The sequence below is a fragment of the Coregonus lavaretus genome (assembly GCF_964263955.1).
Source record: "Coregonus lavaretus genome assembly, chromosome: 15".
NCBI classification, from domain to species: Eukaryota; Metazoa; Chordata; class Actinopteri; order Salmoniformes; family Salmonidae; genus Coregonus; species Coregonus lavaretus.
The window spans coordinates 12,709,919-12,718,424 of record NC_140002.1 but is presented as its reverse complement, the minus strand read 5'-3'; the positions used below and the strand labels follow the sequence as shown (position 1 = coordinate 12,718,424).

Sequence of the window (8,506 nt, the reverse complement as noted above, 5' to 3'; positions counted from 1 at the left end):
CCTACCATTAAAATTATAGACCAGGGGTGTCAAACGTACGGCCCGCGGGCCGGATCAGGCCCGCAAACGGGTTTAATCCGACCCCGCGAGATGATTAAAAAAAATAATAATAATAATAATAATAAAAAAAATATTTGTAAAGTATAAAAATGCGCTGCAATTTTTCAATAAAATAAACTGCTGTTCCAATTGCGTCCACTGGATGGCGCAATAGCAATTGTGTTAAGCAAGCAAACTGTTTATACCGGGGCAGAGCAAGTAGGTCAAGCACGTGCAGCCAATGAGCTACTTTGTTTTGCCCGCGATATTTATTACGGCTTCTACTTTTAACATTATGTGCTTTGGCACCCTCATTGCCCCAATATGTCTCTGTCAAAAAAGAGAAAAGTGGACACAGGGTGCAGAGCGTTCCAAGAAAAATGGTCATCCTATTTAATCACGGAATTGAATGGGAAAGCTGTATGTTTGGTGTGTTCAGAGCATGTTGCAGTGCTGAAAGAATATAACCTTCGTCGCCACTATGTGAGTCTTCATGCCGACAAATATGACAACTTTCAAGGACATAGGAGATGAGAGAAGGTGAATGAACTGTTGGCGGGTCTGAAGAAACAGCAGTCTGTGTTTACTCACAGCCGAGACATCAGTGACGCTGCAGTGAAAGCTAGCTACCTCATTGCTAATGAAATCGCAGTGGCTTCAAAACCATTTAGTGAGGGTGAATTTGTAAAAACATGCATGATGAAGGCAGCGGAGATTGTGTGCCCTGAAAAGCGGCAGGCTTTTGCAAATATCAGCCTGACAAGAAACACAGTTGCAGACAGGATTTCCGATCTTTCAGTGGATTTGGACAGCCAGTTGAAGCAAAAAGTAAAGTCATTTATTGCGTTTTCGGTTGCAATTGATGAAAGCACGGACATTACAGATGTTGCACAACTGGCCATTTTTTCATCCGCGGAGTTGATGACACATTGACCGTCACCGAGGAGTTAGTGGAGTTGGTGCCGATGACAGATACAACGACAGCAGCTGATATTTTTACCGCACTCGTCGGCACGCTGGACAGGGTCGGAGTGGACTGGTCCCGCGCTGTCAGCCTGGCTACAGATGGTGCACCCTCAATGATCGGGAAAAAAGCAGGCGTTGTGACAAAGTTCAGAGAGAAAGTGCAATCTGCAAATGGAGGACGTGATTTTTTGACTTTTCACTGTATTTTGCACCAGGAGGCTTTGTGTTGCAAGTCATTAAAGATGGATAACGTCATGAAGGTGGTCATCCAAACTGTTAATTTCATCCGATCCAGAAGCCTGAATCACCGTCAGTTTGACAGCCTTCTCAGAGAGAAAGACCACATCTATGGCCTGCCATACCACACTGAGGTAAGATGGTTAAGCCGAGGTGCTGTGCTGAGGCGTTTCTTTGATTTACGAGAAGAAATTGAACAGTTCATGGAAGAAAAGGGCAAACCAGTGTTAGAATTTCATTCCGCAGAATGGATGCCGGACCTTGCATTTATGGTGGATGTTACAGAGCACCTGAATAACTTGAACAAACAGCTGCAAGGGCGCAACAAAGTTGTCACGCAGTATTATGACAGCATACGTTCTTTCAAGTTGAAGCTGTCATTGTGGGAGACGCAACTTGCCGGTGGTGATGCAGCTCACTTCCCCTGTCTGAAAAATGTGTGCGCGACCCAACATGTGGCAGACATGAAGCGGTTCAAAGATAAAATAACGGGACTGTTACGGAAGTTTGAGCAACGCTTTCAGATTTATGTTTATATGTTTTTATGTTGATGTGCTATTGTTTTTAATTGATTTTATTTTATTTGTATATTTAACCTATTCTTGACTCTGTGGTTCTTGCACTTGTTTGGGGAACAGGATTTCATTATTTTTATCTACATTTCTGCCTGAGAAATGACACCCTGATATAGTTCTGTGATCTGTGAAACAGTTCTGTTAATCACTGAGGCATTGTGTGTTTGTGTGTTCTTTGTCCTCAGAACTTTCAAATAACTTGAGGTGTTTTATGATTAATAGTGATGTTGTGCTTTTGGACACTGTCCTCAGGCTCCAGCTTTATGTTTATATGTTTTTATGTTGATGTGCTATTGTTTTTAATTGATTTTATTTGTATATTTAACCTATTCTTGACTCTGTGGTTCTTGCACTTGTTTGGGGAACAGGATTTCATTATTTTTATCTACATTTCTGCCTGAGAAATGACACCCTGATATAGTTCTGTGATCTGTGAAACAGTTCTGTTAATCACTGAGGCATTGTGTGTTTGTGTGTTCTTTTTCTTTAGAATTTTCAAATAAACTTGACGTGTTTTATGATTAATAGTGATGTTGTGCTTGTACTATTTTGGACACACTGTCCTCAGGCTCCAGCTTTATGTTGTATGTTGATCGTATTAAAACAAAGAAAACAATCTGAAGTTGTTGTTTTTAAGTTATATATACCATGATTTTTCCGGTCCGGCCCACTTGGGAATAGATTTTCCTCCATGTGGCCCCTGAGCTAAAATGAGTTTGACACCCCTGGACTAAATGGACTAAAGAGAAACACTGCGTCCAGCATAGGTTACCTATCTGGGCTTTCAAGTGTTTTAAAAGTAGCCTACTTTCTTTTTCATAATTAATGTCTCTGTATGAGTTCAATTACGTAGTTTCATAAGAATTTACATTGTAAAGGAATTGAGTTACAATTGTATCCGTTTTAACATTTCAAATTGCATTTTTCTCATGTAAACAATTGGCTCAACAGTCCGTTTACAAATAACTATTTTGTGCCTTTGAAACTAATTTTCCAAACTAGACTTACCTTCACACTGTCTTGCCTGCACCGGTAGAAAAAATTGACAATTTGTTTTGTAATCAATAGTAAAGAGAGTTACAAAACCTCTGTACAACACTTGTTACGAAATGAATGCAAATTCTGGCCAATAAGGTCAATGAGACAGCCCACGCCGTGTGGCGCACTGCCAAGCTGTGTGGTTGCTACTTCTCCATTAGATGGCGCCGTTGCAGCTGTATAGCAGCGAGCCATTACACTACAAGGTTGACAATGCATAATGGGGAGTGAACGAGTGCACACTTCTGAAGAAGGGTAGAGAATCAGAAGCAGCCCTTTTAAATGGACTCAGTGATAAGACTCTAACTCAAGTGTATACTGCTAAACATCCCGTGTTCCCTAAAGAGCCTTCCTCTGTATAGTTATGGGACAGCCCATGCATAACTCAAATGACTGCCTCGCCTGGTTCACCAACTACTTCTCAGATAGAGTTCAGTGTGTCAAATCGGAGGGCCTGTTGTCTGGACCTATGGCAGTCTCTATGGGGGTGCCACAGGGTTCAATTCTTGGGCCGACTCTTTTCTCTGTGTATATCAATGACGTCGCTCTTGCTGCTGGTGACTCTCAGATCCACCTCTACGCAGACGACACCATTTTGTATACATCTGGCCCTTCATTGGACACTGTGTTAACAAACCTCCAAACGAGCTTCAATGCCATACAACACTCCTTCAGTAGCCTCCAACTGCTCTTAAACACTAGTAAAACTAAATGCATGCTTTTCAATCGAACGCTGCTGGCACCCGCCCACCCAACTAGAATCACCACTCTCGACGGGTCTGACCTAGAGTATGTGGACAACTACAAATACCTAGGTGTCTGGTTAGACTGTAAACTCTCCTTCCAGACTCACATTAAGAATCTCCAATCCAAAGTTAAATCTAGAATCGGCTTCCTATTTCGCAACAAAGCCTCCTTCACTCATGCTGCCAAACATGCCCTCGTAAAACTGACTATCCTACCGATCCTTGACTTCGGCGATGTCATTTACAAAATAGCCTCCAACACTCTACTCAGCAAACTGGATGTAGTCTATCACAGTGCCATCCGTTTTGTCTCCAAAGCCCCATACACTACCCACCACTGTGACCTGTACGCTCTTGTTGGCTGGTCCTCACTACATGTTCGTCGTCAAACACACTGGCTCCAGGCCATCTATAAATCACTGCTAGGCAAATCCCCGCCTTATCTTAGCTCATTGGTCACCATAGCAGCACCCACCCATAGTCTGCGCTCCAGCAGGTATATCTCACTGGTCATTCCCAAAGCCAACACCTCCTTTGGCCGCCATTCCTTCCAGTTCTCTGCTGCCAATGACTGGAACGAATTGCAAAAATCTCTGAAGCTGGAGACTCTTATCTCCCTCACTAACTTTAAGCATCAGTTGTCAGAGCACCTTACCGATCACTGCACCTGTACACAGCCCATCTGAAATTAGCCCACCCAACTACCTCATCCCTATATTGTTATTTATTTTGCTCTTTTGCACCCCAGTATCTCTATTTGCACATAATCTCTTGCACATCTAGCATTCCAGTGTTAATACTATTGTAATTATTTTGCACTATAGCCTATTTATTGCTTTACCTCCATAACTTGCTACATTTGCACCACTGTATATATATTTTCTGTTGTATTTTTGACTTTATGTTTTTTTACCCCATATGTAACTCTGTGTTGTTGTTTTTATCGCACTGCTTTGCTTTATCTTGGCCAGGACGCAGTTGTAAATGAGAACTTGTTCTCAACTGGCTTACCTGGTTAAATAATGGTGAAATAAAAAAATTAAAAAAATAATAATAACTGCCGGGGCTGGCCCGCTCATTACGTAGGTTTCCACCACTTCCGAATTCGCCAGACGAAGTGTCGCCCCCATTCAATTTCAACGGGAGCACGCGGAGCAATGCGCAGGGGATTGTGGGAAGGTGAGCAGATCTTTGCTTGAAAATCTTTCATTCATAAACGTAGTTCTGCCTGTTATTAGTTCCGGGCAAACATAACCAAAAGAGATGGAGGAAAGCCAATCATCGCTGTGTCTGGTTTTCCAATTCTATATGATTTTGCTTTGCTAGAATACAGAGACAAAATCATAAGGTCAATTGGTGTTGATGGTGGGTGAAGAGAGATTTGCACAACGTGTTTCTTGTGCTGCTAGCTGGTTATGAACATCGAGCAACCTAAACCTAAACCTCAACTGAAATTTGCCCACCAAAGGCTAGAAATCATCAGTAACACGCATTATAACATTGTAAATGACACACTAATCATGAATTTTCCATGTAATATGCTACCAATTGGATTATGGTATCTTAACATTATGATTCTCATATATTATAGTTTATCGCTCTTTCATTATACTTGTGTCATGACATTGATGATTATAGCTAACTTCCTGTGAAATACGTCATAGGCCTACATGCACATAAATGGGTACTTTGGGTAAAGGAAATTGTGGCCTTGACATGCAAACATTGTTGTGCAAATCTCTCTTTACCCACAATCAACATCTCTGCAATCCTCCTCCATGCCATTGACCTTCTGATTTAGTCTCTGTATTCTAAAATCATTCTCAGCAAATAAACGAGGTAGAATTACACTCTCTCGCTCCCCACACCCCATTATTTTCCTTTTGACATTTTTAATTAGTCTTCAAATTGCCAGCTCCTTATTTTCATGTACAGTACTATACCTAGAATACAAGGGTTGCATTTGCACTAAACAATTTAATGTCAGAAAAATAATGTAGAAAATCTGGCTTATGGTTAGCCTCATATACATTATCTACTGGTATCATTTTAAATTCAGAACATATAGCTAGCTCATCAATATGCAAATTATGTGTGAGTAGCTATTCCCTGCTTCAGATGTACAATGACAAGGGGCACATTGATTGCACATGCCCATTAGGCCAGTTATGCCATCATACTGTAGGCCTCTTGGCTGCATTGGTGATGCATGCCATTATCATAAGCTGCAAAATGGGTTCACATGTCTGATATCCTGAGACAGAGTGACAACCAAATAAAACTGATTGGAGAGCTCACAACTGGACAACAAGGTCATATCATTTGAGAAAGCAACACAGAAACACAGACAAATTAGAGACTGATCCCATTCATACCTTTTTATTGCAGAATTGTGATCTGTGATGAATGAACATTGACACTAGTTCATCTTGAATAATGCTTTTTAATTAACAATTAAAACAAGTTTAAACACTTAAATGAATCAACATTGAATTAATCAAAATATAATTTCAAAATGTACAAATAATCTAACTTGTTTGTAAATGTTAGACATCTTACTGAGCATTATTTCAGGTGAACAAAAAAGTCCATACCAGAGGTGGCCAACCTTGCTCCACTCCCTGATCTACTGGGTGAGCAGACTTCTAGCCCAGCAATAATACACATTATTATCAACTCATTAGGTTTGATAAGTTGAATCAGGTGTGTTAGTGCTTGGCTGGAACAGAAACCTGCACACCCAGCATACCTCCAGAAGGATTGGCCTGCTACAGTTGTAATAAGTTTGTAGCCTACATTGTGTGTGACTTTTAACTGTATTGTTAAATACAACATGTGCTACCATAAGTGCACATACAACCCCATGGCATACAAGGATGTGCCAGCAGTCTCTTGGGACATTCACTGGGACCTCTTCATCTGCAGACATGCTTTCGCAGCTCTCCATATCTGAGGACAGACATCACAAAGAAACAGGCTTCACTTTATTACAATTAGACAGCCCTGACTATCATTTATCTGTCTGTCTTCATAGTTTTCCTCTCTAGGGACTAAAACAGGAGAATATTTTCTTAATGTCATCCCACAACCTCCACTATATTAACTAGTCCACCTACTCCCTTTTCTGACAGCTGGAGCAGAAAATCCTTTCACCCTCTTCCATTGCTGTTATCTATACTGAACAATAAATATAAAATGCAACAATTTCAACGATTTTACTGAGTTACAGTTCATGTAAGGAAATCAGTCAATTGAAATAAATAAATGAGGCTGTAATCTATGGATTTCACATGACTGGGCAGGGGCGCAGTCATGGGTGGGCCTGGGAGGGCATAGGCCCACCCACTTGGGAGCCAGGCCCAGCCAATCAGAATGAGTTTTTCCCCACAAAAGGGCTTTATTACAGACATAAATACTCCTCAGTTTCATCAGCTGTCTGGGTGGCTGGTCTCAGACGATCCCGCAGGTGAAGAAGCCGGATGTGGAGGTCCTGAGCTGGCGTGGTTACACGTGGTCTGCGGTTGTGAGGCTTGTTGGACGTACTGCCAAATTCTCTAAAACAATGTTGGAGGCGATTTATGGTAGAGAAATGAACATTCAATTCTCTGGCAACAGCTCTGGTGGACATTCCTGCAGTCAGCATGCCAATTGCAAGCTCCCTCAAACTTCAGACATCTGTGGCATTGTGTTGTGTGACAAAACTGCACATTTTAGAGTGGCCTTTTATTGTCCCCAGCACAAGGTGCACCTGTGCAATGATCATGCTGTTTAATCAGCTTCTTGATATGCCACACCTGTCAGGTGGATGGATTATCTTGACAAAGGAAAAATGCTCACCAACAGGGATGTAAACAAATTTGTGCACAACATTTTAGAGAAATAAGCTTTTTGTGCATATGGAACATTTCTGGGACCTTTTAATTCAGCTAATGAAACATGGGACCAACACTTTGCATTTAGATTTTTGTTCAGTACAAATGCATTTGGAGCATGAGTTTTTAATTTACAATGATAAATAGGCCAACATCAAGATAACAAGCTAATATAAAGTTAACTAACGTTAGCTGGTGATATTTCACTTAGTTCTGTAAAGCTCATTAGCCTACACACAGTGGCCTGCTGTAGTTATCTAATAATACATAGTTTTTAAAAACATTTTCAAAATGTATTTACTTACTTGAATAGGTTCATGCATATGCCCACGAAGCGGCCAATCTTTTGGAGCGAAGAGTTGTCAAACAGAGGCATCGATTCTGGTCGAAACATAGCCTCCAACAACACATAAAACCTCACATTATTCTGCCAAAAAACAATGACGATTTCTCTCAACCAGTGGCATATGAGCTTTTTAGTTGAGCGCTGATGCCGCCCTGTGATAAGCAGTGTCCACTTGATCAATTGCGCAACATATTTCGCTTGTCAATTCCGAGCACGCCTCTCCAGGCTGCTGTTGGAGAGACGCATCGCTGCGGCGCTCCACCAACGTTCCGTCCCAAAAAAAATATATCATAAATCATGTAGCAGATATAGCCTATGGTAGAAAGAGAATGTTGCCTTTTCTGTAGCCTACAGGCTGGAGATAAAATGTATGACAATGTAATAATAAGATGGACACTTTTTTACATCATGCAGGTGATCAAATAGCCTAACCCAAATGGCACCCAATCAAAAAATAAAGCCATATTAACAAACAAAACATCCTCAAAGTAAAATGGACAATATGGAATGGACAATCGGGCTACTCACAACTGCGGTCCAAGAGTTTCCCTTACGAAAAAAGATTGCAGTATGCTGCAAATACTGCGTCCAAAATAATATTTTTTACTGCAGTAATTTTGCGGTGTAACTGCAGTTAATGCAGTTCAACTGCAGTTATTCTGCAATTACTGCGTCCAAAATACCACT

The 8,506-nt window shown here is 41.1% G+C and overlaps 1 long non-coding RNA gene across 1 annotated transcript; it reads right to left on the bottom strand.

Annotated features, from left to right (window-relative positions):
* Nucleotides 1-5,958: 5,958 nt before the first annotated feature.
* LOC311142660 lies at nucleotides 5,959-7,906 on the bottom strand. The gene is made up of 2 exons (XR_014614358.1): nucleotides 7,779-7,906; nucleotides 5,959-6,550 (listed from the first exon to the last, which is right to left on the bottom strand). It is a non-coding gene; the product is annotated as an uncharacterized lncRNA (long non-coding RNA).
* Between the last annotated feature and the right edge of the window lie 600 nt (nucleotides 7,907-8,506).